The 20,487-nt window shown below is 40.1% G+C and overlaps 1 long non-coding RNA gene across 1 annotated transcript; it reads right to left on the bottom strand.

Annotated features, from left to right (window-relative positions):
• Window positions 1-2,460: 2,460 nt before the first annotated feature.
• Window positions 2,461-12,720, bottom strand: LOC126607626 (uncharacterized). The gene is made up of 3 exons (XR_007617677.1): window positions 12,366-12,720; window positions 2,657-2,843; window positions 2,461-2,510 (listed from the first exon to the last, which is right to left on the bottom strand). It is a non-coding gene; the product is annotated as an uncharacterized LOC126607626 (long non-coding RNA).
• Between the last annotated feature and the right edge of the window lie 7,767 nt (window positions 12,721-20,487).

Raw genomic sequence — 20,487 nt, forward strand, 5'->3', positions numbered from 1 at the left:
AGCACCATCCACATTTAATTTGAACCATCCCTCCATCGGAGAGAGCCAAATAGAACTTTGCACCTATAAATGAACGCTCATATAACAAGAGAGATTAACATCTTTGAACTCAACAATATAGTTCTTCACTCTTCGAATTAACACATTGAATTCCATACCTTGGGCCTCGAACAAAAGTTGGTTTCTGTCAAACCAAAACCACCAAATCCCAGCTGCAAACAGGGAAAAGAGCAGAGGTGGAATTGAGTCCCAAACATCTCTCAGCCAATCAGTGATCACCACCATACTGGAGCACTAAACTGACCTGGGAAACCCCAACTTCTTCTAGAACCTCGTGCAGAAGTTGTAGTCACGAAATGCATGAAGAGTAGATTCTAAAGCATTTAGGCAACCAGGGTAGGTTTCGTCATCAATAATTCGATGCCCTAGAAGGTTTTGGCGAGTTAGAATACAATCATTTGCAACACACCATAATAGATGAGATACCTTAGGCGTAATCTTAACCTTTGAGATTCGTTTCCAAATGTGAATAGGAGGTGTCTGGTTACAAGACTATATCGCCATTAAGTCTTTGTACTTTAGTGATACTCAATAGCCACTCTTGACAATATAATGTCTATTTGTTTTAAGGTGCCAGATCATGTAGTCACTCCTATCACCAAGGGAATGGACAAGATTGTTTCTGCCTCATCCCGATCATAATTATCATAAACTTTCGCTACACCCTTGTTGTTGCCGTCCGAGATAAGAGAGTTCACCGTTGAGTATATTGGTAGGTAAGGATGGGAATGCGCTCTAAAGAACCTCTCGTGTGGGACCCATGCATCTCTATAAATTCGAATTGCCTTGCCATTACAAACTCTCCACCTAGACCCATGATGAAGTAGCTCTCGACCCTAAAGTAAAGATCTCCAAGTATAAGATGGGTAAGAACCTAATTGAGCATCCATAAAGTTGGAATCCTAAAATACTAGGCTTTCAGTAGTCTCCCAATGAGGGAGTTAGGAAATTCCAGAAGCTTCCACCCTTGCTTCCCCAGTAAAGCCTGATTAAAACATAATATCTCTCTGAACCTAAGATCATCGTGGCTTTTAATCTTGCACAAATGCTTCCAATTCTTCCAAAAGATCCCTCGTCTATTATTATTAAACCACTAGAATTTCACAATAGTATTGTCAATCTCTCCATAACTCGCTAGGGGTAGCTTGAAGACACTCATGGTATAAGATGAGATAGCTTAACAAACTGCCTTAATTAGAACCTCCTTCCTTGTCTTAGATAGCAATTTTCCCTCCCATCCGTTAATCTTTTTCTAGATCCTATCTTTCAGATTGCGAAACATTCTTTTTTTATCCTTTCCAGCAACCGTCGGAAGTCCCATATATTGTTCATGACAAGGAACAATAGGAACATCAAGCATATGATGAATCACTTGTTTAGTATCATAACCAGTGGAAGGACTAAAGCAAACCACCGACTCAGCAAAGTTGATCCGTTGTCTTTAAGCGTCTTCATAAACCTGGAAAATTCTCTTTAATTCACCTACCTCCGTTGAGGTAGCATCACAGAAAAGGAGACTATCATTTGCAAAGAAAAGATGATTAATAGATGGAGCCCCTGCAGTAATGGATATACCATTAACCAAAAAACTCTTTTTTGCCATTTGTAAAATAGATGAGAATCCTTCCGAAACAATTAAGAACAATTAAGGGGATATGGGATCCCCTTACGTAATGCCTTGGGATGGGTTAATCTCACCACGTGGCTTGCCATTTAAAAGGAAAAAGTATGATACCGAGGTAACTCAATTGATAACCAAAGTCACAAATCGAACTGGGAAATCTATCGTTAGCAGCATTCTTTCCAAGTATGTCCGCTCGACATGGTAATAAACCTTAGTTCACTTCAGACAATGGATCGTTTTGAAGGTAGCAAGGGCATTATCCAAGATCATTCTATTAGGAACAAAGGCACTTTGTTATTTTGAGATGACAAAGGGCAAGATTTTTTGATACGCAGTGCAAGAACCTTGGAGATGATCTTATAGATAACATTGCAGAGACTAATCAGTCGTGTGATAGGAGTATATTTATGCAACTTAGTTAGCTTGTTTCTTGGCATTTACTTAGTTTAATTCTAGTTATTTTAGTACTTTAAGATATTTTCGTGTGTTTGTAGGTTCAAATAACAAAGTTAGCAACAAAGTGCTATTTGGAGCATTTTGGAGCATTTTTGGGCCAAGATTGGATAGTGCAAGCATGGAGACATGAGAATGGACTTTTTTGAAGATTTGAAGGCTAAAAATCAGCATGTGTGTGTGCAAGTGTGTTGACCTACAACTCCAAACATTCATCCACTACACCCATTACATCCACTCATTACCACAACACTCACCCACTACACCCATTACATCCACTCATTACCAAACACTCATCCACTACACCCATTACATCCACTCATTACCACAACACTCACCCACTACACCCATTACATCCATTCATTACCAAACACTCATCCACTACACCCATTACATCCACTCATTACCAAACACTCATCCACTACACCCATTACATCCACTCATCCACTACACCCATTACATCCACTCATTACCAAACATCCACCCACTACACCGATTACATCCACTCATTACCACAACACTCGCCCACTACACCCATTACATCCACTCATTACAACTCCATACACTCCTCTCCCTAGCCTATAAATACATCCACCCTTCACCATAATTTGGGGGAGATCTATCCAAAGACACTACATTCACATCTTACAACCTTCATCCAAACACTTCCATTCATTCTCACATCCATTCCTCCATACAAACAAACCTTCAAACACTCACCAACACCTTGTGTCGTAGCAAAGGAAGGGAAGGAAAGTGCTTGGATGTGCTTGCTGTCCAACTTGGATCGTTGGAGCATTTAGGTGTTTTCTTTCTTTTGTTTTCAATGTCTAAATTTGTTTATCTTTGCTTTGTAAGTATGAGAAACTAAACTCCCCTTAGCTAGGGGGAATTCAAAACCATGTTCATGCTTGCAATATGATTTGATTACTTTCAGTTGTGATTCATAAGTTGTGAATTCAATTTACTTATCCATTTGAATTAAAACTGATTTGTGTATGTTGGTTGAGAGTGCATGCTTAATTTCCATGCATAAATATGATGCTAGGATATAAGGGAGTTTCACCTAATCGTTATGAACTTATATTCACAAGTAGTAAAGGTTGTTCATTACAACCGTGTTAAGTAAATTCTTGGCCTAAGTTTCATGCAATTCATAGTTACAAGTGTTTCGTCAATGCTTATGATTTTCATAGAACTTAATGATTCTTGCTTGTATCTCTATTATGCAATTCATGTAGGGAACTTGTTGGGAATGCTTTGGGTTGTTGTATGCAATCATCCAATTCAATGAAATTAGGCAAATCTGAGGATTAATTTAAGCGTACCTAATTAATCTGGGGTGTTGAGGTTCATGGTTTATTGAAAAGCAACTGGAAATCGTTTTATATGCAAGTGTGTCATGTGTGGAGAAAGACCTTCTAGCTAGCCCATCATCCATTCAAATCACCAAATTCGTCCAAAATTTGTTTTAAGTCTTTAGTTACTTGTTTTTACTTAAATTCATCCAAAACCAAATCCCCCTTTACTTTAGAGTGTCTATTAGTTAGTACTTGTTTTAGATTGTGTTTTTAAGTGTTTTAAGTCAAGATAAAATCAATTTTGGTCCAAACTTTGTGTTAGTGGCAGAAACTGTCTTAGAGTTGTTTTTAGGCAGTTTTGAGTCTCTATAATCTGTTTTGAGTCTTGTGGCTTTGTTTTGAGTCTTGTAAGTTTAATTTCATGCTTTTAAGTTTGTTTTCACATATTTAAGTCAGTTTCAAGTGTTTTAGCAATCCCTCCTAATCCCCGGCCTAGAACGATCCCTACTTACATTCTTTACTACAATTGACAACAAGAGGGTTTAATTTGTGTGTTAAGGTAATTTTCGCACCAAATTTTTGGCGCCGTTGCCGGGGATTAGCAACTTTGCTAATCCCCCGTTGTTTCTTTTTCATGTTTTTTGTTTTAGTTACTGACTTTGTTTCTATTTGTGTCTTTTATTTTTACTTATGATATTTAATTTAGTTTTGTTTCCTTGATTTCAAGTACTAGAGAAGTAAGACATGGGTTTTGCTACCATTCAAGCTCAATTGGCGAAACTTACTTCTCAATTGTCACAATATGGTGAAAGGACCACAATGCAAAGTGTCCCTACATTTGGTGCGTCTTATAAGCAAGGATATCAAGCCAATCAATATCCACAAAGAGATTGGAGTGATCATTCAAACTCTATGTGGTGGGAAGCTCAACAAGTTCAACACGAAGCATATTGGCAGCCATATGAGGAGTTCTATTCAAGACCTATGCAGCCACTATAACCTCATATACAATATGCCCAATCAAACTCAAATTCATCAATAGATTACAATCAAATTCTTAATGAATTAAACTCTTTGGTGCAGGGCTCACAACAAGAAGAATATTTGCCGCCATCGGAGGAGTTCTATCACTGGCCATATGAACCATCACAGCCACCACAACAATCTGCCCAATTCAATTCAGGTACGTCTTTAGATAATGATATGTTTAATAAGTTACTCACCTCTTTGAACCAGGAAGTAGAAAATCAAAACAAAGAGATGCAAAATCAAGCCAAGAAGACGGGTGAATTGGAGAAGCAAACTGGGCAGATTATGGAGTTCATGGCATAAATTCAAGAGAAAAGTGAACTCCCCAACTCAACTATTGAAAATTCGAAGGAAGATTTTGAAATCCATGATGCTATCACTTTGGGAAGTGCTATGGAGGTTGGAGCTAACCTAAAAACATCCAAACATAGCCTAGAAGTGGATGAGGAGCTGCTGATTGAGGAGGAGGAAGAAGACATACACACGGAAAGGGTAGAAAAACCCTTGCCGCAACCCCCTAAGCCCTCTAAACCACCCACCACAAGTAAGGACGTCCCAATTTCATTTCATTATAATGTTATTCCTCCGAACGTCCCTTTTCCTCGTAGGTTTTTGATTCCCAAGAAAGAAGAGAGTAAAAAAAACATCGTGGAAGCCTTCATAAAGGTGCAAAATGATATTCCAATTCTTGGTGCAACAAATCAAGTTCCAGATTGTGTTGAAATGTTCAAAGGACCTTGTACACCAAGAAGAATGATTCAAGAGAAAGTAGTGGCTAGAGAAGATGTAGAATGCATCAAAGAGGATGTGATTGAGACAAGCATTCCTAAAGAAGTTGAATTTTATGACACGGGTCAAGTCCCAACCATCACATTCAATCTGGCCAAGTCCAATATCCCTGAAACTTTCAAAGAAGTGGTGTTTGTCATTGAGTTCTTGTCGGACAAAGCAAGTAAGTCATCTTCTCCAATTTTACATACGTTTTCCACTAACTTGCTGATTTTGATGATTTAGGCACCCACACTAGAATTTACACCATTGCCCGATCACTTCAAGTATCACCTTCCATTTGAAGATCATTTCCATGCCATGGGACCTAGAGGAGTGTGACTGGAGGTATCGTCCGGCTGCAAGACGTTAAAGCAAGCACTTATTGGGAGGCAACCCATGTATTCAAATAAGGAAGATTTTTGAATTGCTCCACAATCAGTTTTGCGTTTCTAAAAACCTTTCATTTTCTGTAGTTTTATTTTGCCATGATTGTCATTTTTATTTGTTGCTTGTTTAATTGTTTTTAATGTGGGTTTATTTTTGAAACACTGACAGTTATGCAAGGTATTTTTACATTCATAAAAAAGAAAGGAACATTAAGCAGATAAATACAAGAGAGAACCGTCACAAAGACTGCTTAGGGGAAGTCTCAGTAGTCGGCGGAGCCTCAGCAGTCGGCGGAGCCCCAGAAGGAGGAGGCATCGGAGGTTGATCATTTGGAGCTTCATTACGCGGTACAGCCCCAGAAGACGAAGGCAAATGCTGTTGGAACAAACCCACAAACCTCTGATGATCAAGTAAAATCTGACCATCAGATTCCTGCATCTGGTCAATCTTCCTCTTCATGTTTGTAGCATAGTTATGTGCGAGCCTATGCAACTGTTTATTCTCATGCTTAAGCCCTCTAATCTCCTGCTTGAGACTCATCACTTCAGCCGCCAATGATTCAACTTGACGGGTTCGGGCAAATAGGCGTTGGGCCATATTAGACACGGAACCTGCACACTGCACACTGAGAGCCAGAAAATCCTTAACAGCCAACTCATCAGACCGTTTGGTAAGTAGTCTGTTATCTTTGGGAGTGACAAGGTTCCTGGCCACCACCGCAGCTGTCATATCATTCTTCATCACCAAATCCCCAACGGTAAGGGGACTAGAGGGGATATGAAGGATGGGCGCCATATGTTGTCTGGAGAAGGCGAGACTGCCTCTTCACCAAGGTTCAAGTCAAAACGACGGTCGGAGGGGCCAGACATCTTCAGAGGTGTTAAAGAAAGAAGAGGTCGGACAAGTCGAGATCGTAGAAGTGCAAGAAGGGAGTTTCTACAGGCATAAATTCAAGTGTGCTTTGAACGTCCTGCGTACCTCTATAAAAATCAGCACTCGATGGGATTTCAGAGATCGAGGAGGTGAGCTCAGAAATCGAAGAGGCCAACTTAAAAATCAAAGAGGCGCTAGCTTTCTCAAAAGCTGGGCTTGCTTAGAAACCATGGCCAATCTTCTTTTCCAGATTTGTCCGCACTTGTCACATGCAACCTCTGTACTCAACTGGATTTCAGAGATCGAAGAGGCAATTCCAGATATCGGAGAGGCATCTGCTTTTCTAGACGTGTCAGCATCTGTCACATGCAAAGTAAGCTTTACGAAAATCACGAGTAGTTTGTCGAAGCGCCGATTCCAACCATCTACTTTTCGAGACGTGTCAACATCTGTCACATGTAGAGTCAGCTTTGCAAAAATCACGGGCAGTTTGTCGAAGCGTTTTTCCAGACGAGTCAACATTTGTCACATGCAGAGTTAGCTTTACGGAAATCACTGGCAGTTTGTCGAAGCGCCGATTCCAGATATCGAAGAGGCACTTGCTTTTCCAGACGTGTTAGCGCCAACCACATGCACACTCAGCCTTGCGGAAATTACGGGCAATCTGTCGAAGATCTCTTGTGAAGTAGAAAGCACGTGAAGTTTACTATTAAATCATCCAACGGTTGCTGACAAGAGTGAAAGAATAGTACCGGTTATTAATTCCTATAAATGTCACCCTTCACCCTCCATTGCAAGGCAGACATACATAACCCTTCTTCTTCTCCGAGAATGCCTTTCCAACAAACCCTTTCGAGTCACTCAGTGTTCCTTATTCCTTGGGGTACCTCTGCAAACAACTCATCCAAAGCAAAAGTATTTCATATCATGAAGGTTGAAAGCAAGAGTATCTCATATCATGCTTTCTCCATGTCCTTCTCCTTGTCGTTGTTTTGGGACAAGGAGAAAGAGAGCAATCAGCCAGCACTTGGTATCAATCTTCCGATCTGGAACCGACTGCCTGGAACCCTTTCCTAATTGCCTACCTAGCCTTGCTCTCGAGTACTCATCTTCATCATTTTATGCTTCCTCTTCGTCTACCACATCTGCCTGGGGAACAGACAAGGGAAGTGAAAATGATACCTTGAAGCATGTGGAGACAATTTGCCAATTCATCCTCAACTAGGGACAAGGAGAAAGAAAGCAAGAGGTGGGCACTTGGAAAGATTGAAGAAAGAAACAGACCAACGCCTCTACCTCGTGCCTGCTTGCCGTGCAGAAGAAACAAGCAGAGAAGAATGCAGACTGCACAATTAAATCAACCCAGCAGAAGGAGTCTAATTTGAAACCAAGGAACTCTCATATTCCTTGCTCAGAATTCCAAACTAGTTCAAGATTAAAGCTGTGGAAATACAACAAGATCATCTATCTCCAAAATCAGATTTGCGTTCTTAAACTCTACTCTGTCTGGTTTTTACTTTGCCATACTTGTCATGTTTATTCGTTGTTTGTTTGTCTGCTTGTTTTTTGTGTGTGAGTTTATGCTTGAAATGTTGAGGACAATGTTTGATTTAAGTGTGGGGGGGGGGGGTAACCAAGTTGTTTTGCATGAAATTCGTGGGAGTTTATTATCCATTACTTCTAAGTGTTGTTCCTTGATGTTTTTAAGTGTTTTTAAGGTGTTTTGGAGTGTTTTAGTGTGTTTTAACATAAAAATCCGAAAATCTCATAAAAATTTGAAAAACCCAAAAAGAGTTATTTTTTACTGTTAAAGAGAGTTAAAAACATGGATGAAAATTTGATTTACTCTTTGATGTATGCTTGGTTATGGTTATAAATTATGAATTCACATGCAATCATAAAGGAAAAATCAGTTTTTGTAACATGCTTAAAGGAAGGAACTCAAATGAACGCTACAACCTTGTGAGACTTAAGCCTAAACGTTTATTTGGAGAGTTAATAATCTGTGCACCATTGTTTTCTAAAAGTCGTTGCATGATCTCATTATTCTTTGCTTGGTTGCTACTTAGAAGGCGTTTCATCATTTAGTTCCAAATGCTAGAACTCATGCCTATTTCATTCAAAGCATGCTATTGATTTGCATAACACATATTCAAGATGAAGTTGTGTAGTGACCACCAAAGCCAAATTGCCGTGCCCCTATTTCATTATGTGTTTAAGTTTAACCCCGTTGAGCCTTGTGTTGCCTATGTTCTTTGTTACCCACACTATCCTCACCTAGCCTAGATTAGGACCATCCATACCCTTGTTCTTGAAGCATAGTAAAGCATAATTTAGAAGGAATTCCTTTTGTTGAACTCTTGCAGAAAAACAAGTGTGGGGGAAGTGATTTTTGTGTGTGTGTGTGCCAAAGTCCTTCATAAGGCACGGGTAGAAAAGGAAAAGAAAAAGAAAAATTCGTGGAAAATAGAATGAAAAGAAGAAAAGTTGTGAAAAGAGTTGAAAAATTTATGAGAAAGAGCTCTGAAGTTTTGTTTGTTGAAGAAAGGGTCCAAAGCATTGAATTCGACCCTAAGTGTTGCATGAATCTTCCCTTTGTGTTTAAAAGTTGATTTTTGCATTCTAAAGTAAATTCCAAGTGTCGATTCCATTACTTTGCTTGCTATCGCTTTAAGAACGTTTGTTATTCCTATCCTTTCTTTGTTAGCCATTACCCCCAAACCCTGTTACAACCCTTAACTTCAATCTTGAGTGTTGTGTGTTTCAATATGTGGAGTTTGAAATTGATATGAGCATATGGTGTCACTAGTTCTCGCATCTAAGTAGTAGCATTCCGTTTATGAGATCATATATATACATGAATTAATAATTCCAGAAATTGCTTCTTTGTTGAAAAACATGTGTGAGTACTAGTTTTCATGTTTCATCAATCTTCTCACATATACCTAGTATAGGGAGTGTAGTCAGAAATTCTTATGTGAAAATAAGAGTGTATCTAGTAAGGAATTGAGGAAATTCTCTAAGGCATGTTACTATATTCAAAATGCTGTTTTAATTGATTAAATGTGAGCTAGTGAATGGTGACTATGATTAAGTATGCTCGAGGGTAAGGAATGCTTAAATCTATGTAAGTGGTGATCTTTGGCATGTCATGTTTCATTGAAAGTCCCTGAGGCAAATGTTGGAAGGTTAGGTTGTGTTTTGTTTGTTTTGTTTGTTTTGTTTTGTTTTGTTTCTTTTGTTTTGCTCAAGGACTAGCAAAAGCTAAGTGTGGGGGAATTTGATAGGAGCATATTTATGCAACTTAGTTAGCTTGTTTCTTGGCCTTTACTTAGTTTAATTCTAGTTATTTTAGTACTTTAAGATATTTTCGTGTGTTTGTAGGTTAAAATAACAAAGTTAGCAACAAAGTGCTATTTGGAGCATTTTGGAGCATTTTTGGGCCAAGATTGGATAGTGCAAGCATGGAGACATGAGGATGGACGTTTTTGAAGATTTGAAGGCTAAAAATCAGCATGTGTGTGTGCAAGTGTGTTAACCTACAACTCCAAACATCCATCCACTACACCCATTACATCCACTCATTACCACAACACTCACCCACTACACCCATTACATCCACTCATTACCAAACACTCATCCACTACACCCATTACATCCACTCATTACCAAACATCCACCCACTACACCCATTACATCCACTCATTACCATAACACTCACCCACTACACCTATTACATCCACTCATTACCACAACACTCACCCACTACACCCATTACATCCATTCATTACCAAACACTCATCCACTACACCCATTACATCCACTCATTACCAAACATCCACCCACTACACCCATTACATCCACTCATTACCACAACACTCACCCACTACACCCATTACATCCACACATTACAACTCCATACATTCCTCTCCCTAGCCTATAAATACATCCACCCTTCACCATAATTTGGGGGAGATCTATCCAAAGACACTACATTCACATCTTACAACCTTCATGTTGGAAATGTGCCCTAAAACCAATCATATGATGATACTTTACGGACATTTCACAAGTTTAACTAATCTAGTTTAATATCAAGGGCATAGATTATTGTTTTAAGCCGTCTCATATAAATGTTATATGCTTAAACGATAAGTCCAAGGAATATGTGATTGGGAGAATACGATCTAAAGAAGTTAGATTCATGAGACCATTCTTTCGTAGACACATCCTAAACGTTCCTGATCATAGGATTGCCAATTGGGCATTGACATTCTGTTAAGATCAGTACGTGCTGTGTCTTCTCTCAGGGAGAGTGACTAGTCTCGAGTCATTGGTGTGTGTGACATCAAGACAAGTACGTAGGTGCTCAATAGAGAATGAGTTCACTGAACACGATCAACGAAGAGTTCTCATATTCATGTCACATGAGAACTCATGGTTGGGATAATGCAAAGTAGTCATTTGACCTGAGGCATCACAGTTGTCTTGTGGTTAAGTCCTTGATCTTTGATTATGTCAAAGTCACCCCATCCGCGGGTGTCCACGGCATCGTTGGGGTTAAGCTACTTAGCCATGGAGGCAAGTGAATGCGCAACAAGGGATCTCTAACCTTCAAACCGTTTGAGGGAGAATACTCTATGATATGATTAAGAATCTTTGGCCAAAGTATGAATGAGATTTAGGAAGGCATTCCAAATCACATTCAAGGTAATCATATAAGCACACGAATCACATTGGATAGTAGACATGAATAAACTATCAAACCAAACAATGTGGTCAAGAGTATTGTATTAGAGAAATACCGTATTGCATTTGTAATCCTAAACTGAATAGGTTCTCCACCTCTTCTGATTAGCTTGGGTAACCATGATATGCTGCTAGGTGTCACTCATGGTTTGTGGAAGCCCTAAACGTGTATAATCACTAAAGGGAGAATTGAGAGTAAGTTTCAATTCACAATCGATTTGAAAGAGTTTTAATCGCCCACTGCCTCGCTAAAAGGAACCTAATGGATCATACACCGTGTAAGGTGGAGATTGAAGAAACAATGGAGATGAGTAAGAATAATTAAAAGGTTTAATTATTTATGCCAAGGATTAATTAATATGTTAATTAATCAAACGAATAAGTTCGTTAAAGACCTCGGGATAGTTTTGGACCTTAAAGCCCAATGGGCTTCGAACGTCAAGCATATTGACTTAAGTTGTATGACAATTTAATGAATAAAGATTCACAAAGGCCCAAAAGCCCAAATCCCTAATGTGGCCAGCCATATGTGTTGAATTAGGGTTTTTTGGTTCTTTAGGTTATTTATAGAAGTGACTATATAAAGAACTTTATAGCCTAAAATTAAAAAAAATGGTTCTTTTGGAGAAAATTGGTGAGAACTTGTCTCTCCTTTTCTCTCTAGGAGGCCGGCCCCCTTGGAGGGTGGATCTAGCAATCCCACTACTCCAAGGTCACTCATTTCTTCTCCAATCTCTCCTTGGTGAAGAGACTTAGAGGTTCTCAATTTTGGGAACTTGGAGAAACTTATTCTTCCATCCAAATCCATAGATTTAAGATGCAAGGAATGAAGGCCCTCTCTTTGGGTGATTAGCCTTTGCTTATGCAAAGAGGAATCTACAAAGGTATAAATTTCAACTCACTTTGTTTTGAGTTGATTCATGGTTCACCAATCTACTAAGCTTTGAATTTCATGGGTAATGTTTTGTTTTTGAATGCATGCAAGCATGATTCCGCCTTTTAATTGTTAAATGCATGCTATAGATGTTATTCAAATGAACATGTTTTCACAAAATAATCATTCACTTCATCCAAACACTTCCATTCATCCTCACATCCATTCCTCCATACAAACAAACCTTCAAACACTCACCAACACCTTGTGCCGTAGCAAAGGAAGGGAAGGAAAGTGCTTGGATGTGCTTGCTGTCCAACTTGGATCGTTGGAGCGTTTAGGTGTTTTCTTTCTTTTGTTTCCAATGTCTAAATTTGTTTATCTTTGCTTTGTAAGTATGAGAAACTAAACCCCCCTTAGCTAGGGGGGAATTCGAAACCATGTTCATGCTTGCAATATGATTTGATTACTTTCAGTTGTGATTCATAAGTTGTGAATTCAATTTACTTATCCATTTGAATTAAAACTGATTTGTGTATGTTGGTTGAGAGTGCACGCTTAATTTCCATGCATAAATATGATGCTAGGATATAAGGGAGTTTCACCTAATTGTTATGAACTTATATTCATAAGTAGTAAAGGTTGTTCGTCACAACCGTGTTAAGTAAATTCTTGGCATAAGTTTCATGCAATTCATAGTTACAAGTGTTTCGTCAATGCTTATGATTTTCATAGAACTTAATGATTCTTGCTTGAATCTTTATTATGCAATTCATGTAGGGAACTTGTGGGGAATGCTTTGGGTTGTTGTATGCAATCATCCAATTCAATGAAATTAGGAAAATCTGAGGATTAATTTAAGCGTACCTAATTAATCTGGGGTGTTGAGGTTCATGGTTTATTGAAAAGCAACTGGAAATCGTTTTATATGCAATTGTGTCATGTGTGGAGAAAGACCTTCTAGCTAGCCCATCATCCATTCAAATCACCAAATTCGTCCAAAATCTGTTTTAAGTCTTTAGTTACTTGTTTTTACTTAAATTCCTCCAAAACCAAATCCCCCTTTACTTTAGAGTGTCTATTAGTTCGTACTTGTTTTAGATTGTGTTTTTAAGTGTTTTAAGTCAAGATAAAATCAATTTTCGTCCAAACTTTGTGTTAGTGGCAGAGACTGCCTTAGAGTTGTTTTTAGGCAGTTTTGAGTCTCTATAATCTGTTTTGAGTCTTGTGGCTTTGTTTTGAGTCTTGTAAGTTTAATTTCATGCTTTTAAGTTTGTTTTCACATATTTAAGTCAGTTTCAAGTGTTTTAGCAATCCCTCATAATCCCCGGCCTAGAACGATCCTTACTTACATTCTTTACTACAATTGACAACAAGAGGGTTTAATTTGTGTGTTAAGGTAATTTTCGCACCATCGTGTTTGTACCATACTTGACCAATCCCCAAATTACTGAGCACCGGTTAACGTTATACCGTCTAGGACCCAGAAGAGTTTCCCTCCAACCAAGGGGCCAATCACAGCGCGACACGTGTCGACATCAGAAGCCAATCATAGCACGACACGTGTCAACATCAGAAGCCAATGACAGCACGACACATGTCAATGTCAGAATGAAACTAGAAACTCTCTTCTATAAATAGAGATTATTCTCTCAAAATATTTCATAATGTCATTTGTACTAAATCATTCACTTTTACTCACTAAAGGAGAACTTGAACCTATGTACTTGTGTAAACCCTTCACAATTAATGAGAACTCCTCTACTCCGTGGACGTAGCCAATCTGGATAAACCACGTACATCTTGTGTTTGCTTCCCTATCTCTATCCATTTACATATTTATCCACACTAGTGACCGGAGCAATCTAGCGAAGGTCACAAACTTAACACTTTCTGTTGTACCAAAGTCCTCACTGATTTTGTGCATCAACATTTGGCGCCGTCTGTGGGAACGACACTTATTCCCACTCTCTTCAGCTTTGTCAAGCTGGTTTCTACCATTCGTACACTCTATTTTGACCAGGCATCCCTCTCCAACATGGGGAGCGAAGGAAGCCACAACACACAGAATGACACCCTTCTTGCACCTAGTGCGAAGCAACGAAAGAAAGAAGGAAAGATGGTTGTTTTTCAAGCTAAAGTCGATGAGCTATAAGCTCAAAACAACAAGATAGCAATGAAGAATGAAGTCCTCCAGGAGCAGTATAAGAAGCTCTTTGAGACACTCCATGAAACTATGCATACTCAAACACGCGAGCTTGTTGCCCCTGTGGACATCAATCATCATCTGGGTGCCCCCCAACATGGGTATCCCTGATGAGGAGCGAGTTAATCATCAAAACATTGATCAACATGAGACTTCTCTCAACCTAGTTACTTCGACTCGAAGCAGGAAAAGTGGAGGAAGACACCTCCTTGCAGAAGGGTTGGAAGGATTGAAAGCCGTTTATCGTGACTGTCGAGACTTCCTAAAGCAACGTCGAGAGAATCCCCTCCACGTATACTCGAAGATCAATGACCCAAGGGTTTCTGAAAGACTCGGTCCCCTTCCACGACCCAGGCCAGCTGCCAATCTAGGGAAGGAACGACATGTCCTAGAGGAACATGAAGGTACAGGGGACTCTGAGGTATTCCGACAGACTCGCCCTAGAAGTCAGTACGGCGAGTCCAAGGAAAAAGCACACGCCCTTGCTCAAACTTTCCTACTTCCAAAAGGCGATGAAGACTTAAGAAAGAAAATCCCAGTGGTACATGACTCCACTCAAGACCCCCTTGTCCTACAGCTCTTTGAGGAAGTAAACAAGTTGAAGGTCGAACGCCAGGCCGAGATACCTGATTGGAATCAACCCAGGCCTGTCTCTCTCACAAAGAGGATCCTCGGCACCCCTTTCAAGCGAAAACAAAACAAAAGCTTGGTTTACAACTTTATACTGGATGGGAGGACCCAATTGAACACCTTAACCTCTTTAAGTGCACTATGGCATATCGGATGCACACCGATAAAGGGCGATGCTTCTCTTCCCCTTCACCCTCTCTATCGGAGCTCTAAACTGGTATTGCCGTCTTCCACCTGAGACAGTAGACTCATTTGAGGAATTGAGAAAACTGTTTGTCTCTCAACACATTTTCCAGACCGATCACTTGCATTCTGCAGATGACTTGTACACTATTCGCCAGAAGCGAGACGAGTCACTACGAGAGTATGCTGGTCGTTTCAACCATGAGTATTCTCGCTGCGCTGAGGCAGATGACAAGACCGCCCTCAAGGCCTACATGATTGTTTCTTCAAGTACATGATCAATGCCAACATTTGGAAAACTTACTCTGAGGTGATGGCACAGGCTTACAACCATGCCTCCGCCGAGGCAAGGACATATCAAGGGAAACCCCCCACAACCACCCCTTATCAGCAAGTAGGGAGTGGAAGCTAGATCCAACCAAATGAGAAGACCTCGACCTTCCAAACGGCAGCAGTGCCTCCCCCTGCCTTACTTAATACTTTGCCAAGTTAACATACATATCAATCTCAAGGCAAAAGGAAAGATTTCCATCCTGACTAGTCTCATTTTAGTAAAAGGAGTAAGGGACACTACGGCGATAACCAAGGGTATCGCCATGATAATCCCCGACCCAAGGCAGTCAACACAGTGGGTCAAGCACGTGTCAGGATAACCCCTACCCCGAGGTATAAGGCATACACACCCTTGAACACCACATGCGTGGCCATTTACCCCAGCATAGCACACTTGATACTGAAGCCAAAGCCGAGGCACCCGGATTACAAGCCCACGAAGAACACGGGCATGTTTTGCTGCTACCACGAGCATAACGGCCATGACGGCGAGAAATGTATCACCCTTCGTGATCATATTGAAGCTTTGGCACGTGAAGGAAAAATTGATCAATTCCTCATTCACCCTCCAAGGGATAACTGTAACCAACGCCACGTAAATGTGATATATTCCATAAGTGGTGGCACAATCAGATCTAAATCTTCCAACAGGGCCATGAAAAATAGTGAACGAGCTTTAAGGTCTGGCCACCAAGTGTTTCACGTGGAATACATCAGGGGAGGTAAGTATCAAAAGCCTAACTGGGATCCAATATGTTTCTACCCTGAGGAAGAAAGAGGTATCATCTACCCTCACAACGACCCACTGATCGTGGAAGCTCACATAGCCAACTTTGAAGTACGACGAATCCTGGTAGACACGGGGGCTTCGGTCAATATCATGTTTGCTGAAGCTTTCAGGGCACTTAATGAAGCTGAACACTTGCTCGACCATTCGATTTTCCCTCTTATAAGCTTCTCCGGTGATATCGTGCAACCTTTGGGGAGCATACACTTACCTTTCACCATTGGTATAGGCCCTTACATAACTGTCATTACCACTAACTTCCTGGTGGTTGATTACCCAACGGCATACAATGTCATATTCGAACGCATAGGCATCAATGATCTCAAGGCCATGGTATCCACACATATGTTGTTGATGAAATTTCCAACCCCCTATGGCAATGGTTACATCAGAGGAGATCAACTTAGTGCACGATCATGTTACAACACTTCGGTCAAGCAACAGCACCTGCATGTGCCCAAGGAAACCCTTTCTATACATGACCAAGTCATAAAGACCAGCCCAGAGATGACTCTTTCACCCAGCAAGCACAACCTGCTGAAGAGTTGGAGAAGGTCTCTATCTCAAAAGATTATCCGGATCGCATGGTGAAGATTGGTACCACTTTGTCACCACCCATTTAGTTAGCATTGATCTCATTTTTGCAAGAGAACACTGAGGTCTTCGCCTAGTTATACGAGGACATGCCAGGCATTTCTCCCGATATAATCTGTCATCGCTTAAGTATTGACCCCAAGACCAAGCCAGTGAGACAGAAGCGAAGATCTTATGACGTTGAACGATACGAGGCAATGAAGGCAGAAGTTGAAAAACTCAAAGGCATAGGCTTTGTCCGCGAAGTCAATTATCCAATGTGGGTAGCAAATGTTGTCCTTGTTAAGAAGAATCCGACGAAGGAAAGTTTCTTGCTCCAAAAGGTCTTGTGGAAAATGTGTGTCAATTACACCGACCTAAACAAAGGATGCCCGAAGGATAGCTTTCCTCTTCATCTCATAGATAAACTTATAGACTCTACGGCAGGGTGTGAACTCCTAAGCTTCATGGATGCTTACTTAGGATACAACCAAATTCTCATGAACCCTTTGAACCAAGAACACACAACCTTCACTACTGACAGGGGACTATATTACTATAAAGTCATGCCCTTCGGCCTAAAGAATGCAGGAGCGACTAATCAGAGACTGGTCAATTCAATGTTCGCCGAACAAATTGGGAATAGCATGGAAGTTTACGTTGATGATATGCTAGTCAAAAGCAAACATGCTGACCAACACATCACCAACCTATTTGAAACTTTCACCATTCTGAAGAGGTATCGAATGAGGTTGAACCTCAACAAATGTGCCTTCGGCGTAGGCTCTGGCAAATTCTTAGGCTTCATGATAAACCAACGAGGCATTGAGGCTAATCCCGAGAAGATCAAAGCAATCCTCGACATGAAGGAACTGGCAACTTCAAAAGACATCCAAAGCTTTACTGGCAAGGTGGCAGCCTTAACTAGGTTCATCAAGAGCTTCATCAATGGAGGGCAACCATTTTATAGTGCCAACAAGAGCTTCATCAATGGAAGGCAACCATAATTCTCAAAAGCTTCACACACTCTTGATCAAGACAGTGTGAAGCAAAACCAATTTATGGTGCCAACAAAAGCTTCATCAAATGAGTTCAACCATAATTCTCAAAAGCTTTCACACACTCTTGATCAAGACAATGTGAAGCAAAACCAATTTATGGTGTCAACAAAAGCTTCATCAATGGAGGGCAACTACAATTCTCAAACCTTCGAAGCAAATTCAAGACTGTTTGAAGCAAATTCAATTTATATGATTCATCCAAAACTTCGACTACTACAAGGTGTGGCTTGCATCACAATCTCTTGCTCAACAGTGTGGAAGCAAAATTTGTATATGTTGTCTCTCCCACATTTTCAAATTTCTAGTTTCCCAAACAAAACAAAAAACAAAAAACAAAAAAAAAAAGAAGGAAATTCAACAAAGCTTCATCAATGGAGGACAACTACAAATTCTCAAAAGCTTCACACTATCTTGATCAAGATAGTGTGAAGCAAAATCAATTCATGGTACCCAAAAAAAGCTTCAACTCCAAAGCTTCACCTACAAAGCTTCAACACATAAGCTTCACCAACAAAAGCTTCATCAATGGAGGATAACTACAAATTCTCAAAAGCTTCACACTATCTTGATCAAGATAGTGTGAAACAAAATCAATTCATGGTACCTAACGAAAGCTTCAACTCCAAAGCTTCACCTACAAAGCTTCACCTACAAAGCTTCAACTCCAAAGCTTCACCTACAAAAGCTTCAACACAAAAGCTTTACCACAAAAGCTTCACCAATAAAAGCTTCATCAATGGAGGACAACTACAAATTCTCAAAAGCTTCACACTATCTTGATCAAGATAGTGTGAAGCAAAATCAATTCATGGTACCCAACAAAAGCTTCAACTCCAAAGCTTCACCTACAAAGCTTCAACTCCAAAGCTTCACCCACAAAAGCTTTACCTACAAAAGCTTCACCCACAAAAGGCTTGACCTACAAAAGCTTTACCCACAAAAGCTTCACCTACAAAAGCTTGACCCACAAAAGCTTGACCCACAAAAGCTTCACCTACAAAAGCTTGACCCATAAAAGCTTGACCTACAAAAGCTTGACCCACAAAACTTCACCCACAAAAGCTTCACCTACAAAACTTCAACACAAAAGCTTCACACTATCTTGATCAAGATAGTGTGAAGCAAAATCAATTCATGGTGCCCAACAAAGCTTGACCCATAAGCTTGACCCACAAAAGCTTGACCCATAAAAGCTTGACCCACAAAAGCTTCACCTACAAAAGCTTGACCCACAAAAGCTTCACCTACAAAAGCTTGACCCACAAAAGCTTCAACCTCAAAGCTTCACCTACAAAGCTTCAACATCAAAGTTTCACCTACAAAGCTTTAAAAAATATATATATATATTTAATTTTTTTTTCGGAAATTCAAAAATTCGGAAATTCAAAAAATCAAAAATTCGAAAAAAAAAAAATCGAAAAAAAAAAAATTCGAAAAAAAAAAATTGCCTAGGCCTTCTCTTCTTTGGGCCTAACAACTTTCATAACAAATATATATGAAGAAGGAGTTTTGGGCTACCACTTAGAAAGGAAATGCCTCATTCGTCAACTTCATCAACCAGAGACTTGGGGAACTCCTACCATATGCTACTGCACCTTGATACTCAGAAGTCTCACGACCACTCAGTGACTTGGATTTTTCAAGTCTCCAAATGAGAAGTTTTCCTCACTTAGGAAATTAAGGGAGCACTACCTCAACCTACATGCTTCACTCACAAAGCTTCAACAAAAGGAAAAATTCAAAGAACTTAGTGAAGAAGGCATTGGTGTATTTAACACAATACGTTGAAATGAAGCAAAGCTTGTTTATTGATATCTCCAATAAGTTACAAATATGTACATATACATGAATCAAAATAAACAAACAAGAGGGAGCCTTCACAAAGGTTGCTCAAGAGAAGTCTCAGCAATCGGCAGAGCCCTAGAAAGAGGAGACACCAAAGGGTGATTATTCGAAGCCTTAGTACTAGGCAGAACCCCAGAAGGAGGAGGCACCGAAGGTTGATCATTTAGAGCTTCATTAAGCGGTACAACCCTAGAAGACGAAGGTAATAAATGCCTTTGGAACAAACCCACAAACCTTTGACGATCAAGTAAAATCTGACTATCAGATTCCGGTAGCTAGTCGAGCTTCCTCTTCATGTTTGTAGCATAGTCATGTGCGAGCCTGTGCAACTGTTTATTCTCATGCTTGAGCCCTCTGATCTCCTGTTTAAGACTTATCACTTTAGCCGGCAATGATTCAACTTGGCGGGTTCTAACAAATAGGCGTTGGGCCATATTAGACACAGAACCTGCACACTGAACACTGAGAGCCAGAGAATCCTTAACAGCTAACTCATCAGACCGTTTTGAAAGTAGTTTGTTATCTTTGGGAGTGAGAAGGTTCCTGGCCACCACCGCAGCGGTCATATCATTCTTCATCACAGAGTTCCCAACGGTAAGAGGACCATTAGGAGATAAGAAGGATAGGCGCCATATGTTGTCTTGAGAAGGCATTGCTGCCTTTTCACCAAAGTTCAAGTCAAAACAACGGTCGGATGGGCCAGACATTCTCAGAAATGATGAAGGAGAAATGAGGTGCAATAAATTTC

This window comes from Malus sylvestris, chromosome 16 (genome assembly GCF_916048215.2).
Source record: "Malus sylvestris chromosome 16, drMalSylv7.2, whole genome shotgun sequence".
NCBI lineage: Eukaryota > Viridiplantae > Streptophyta > Magnoliopsida > Rosales > Rosaceae > Malus > Malus sylvestris.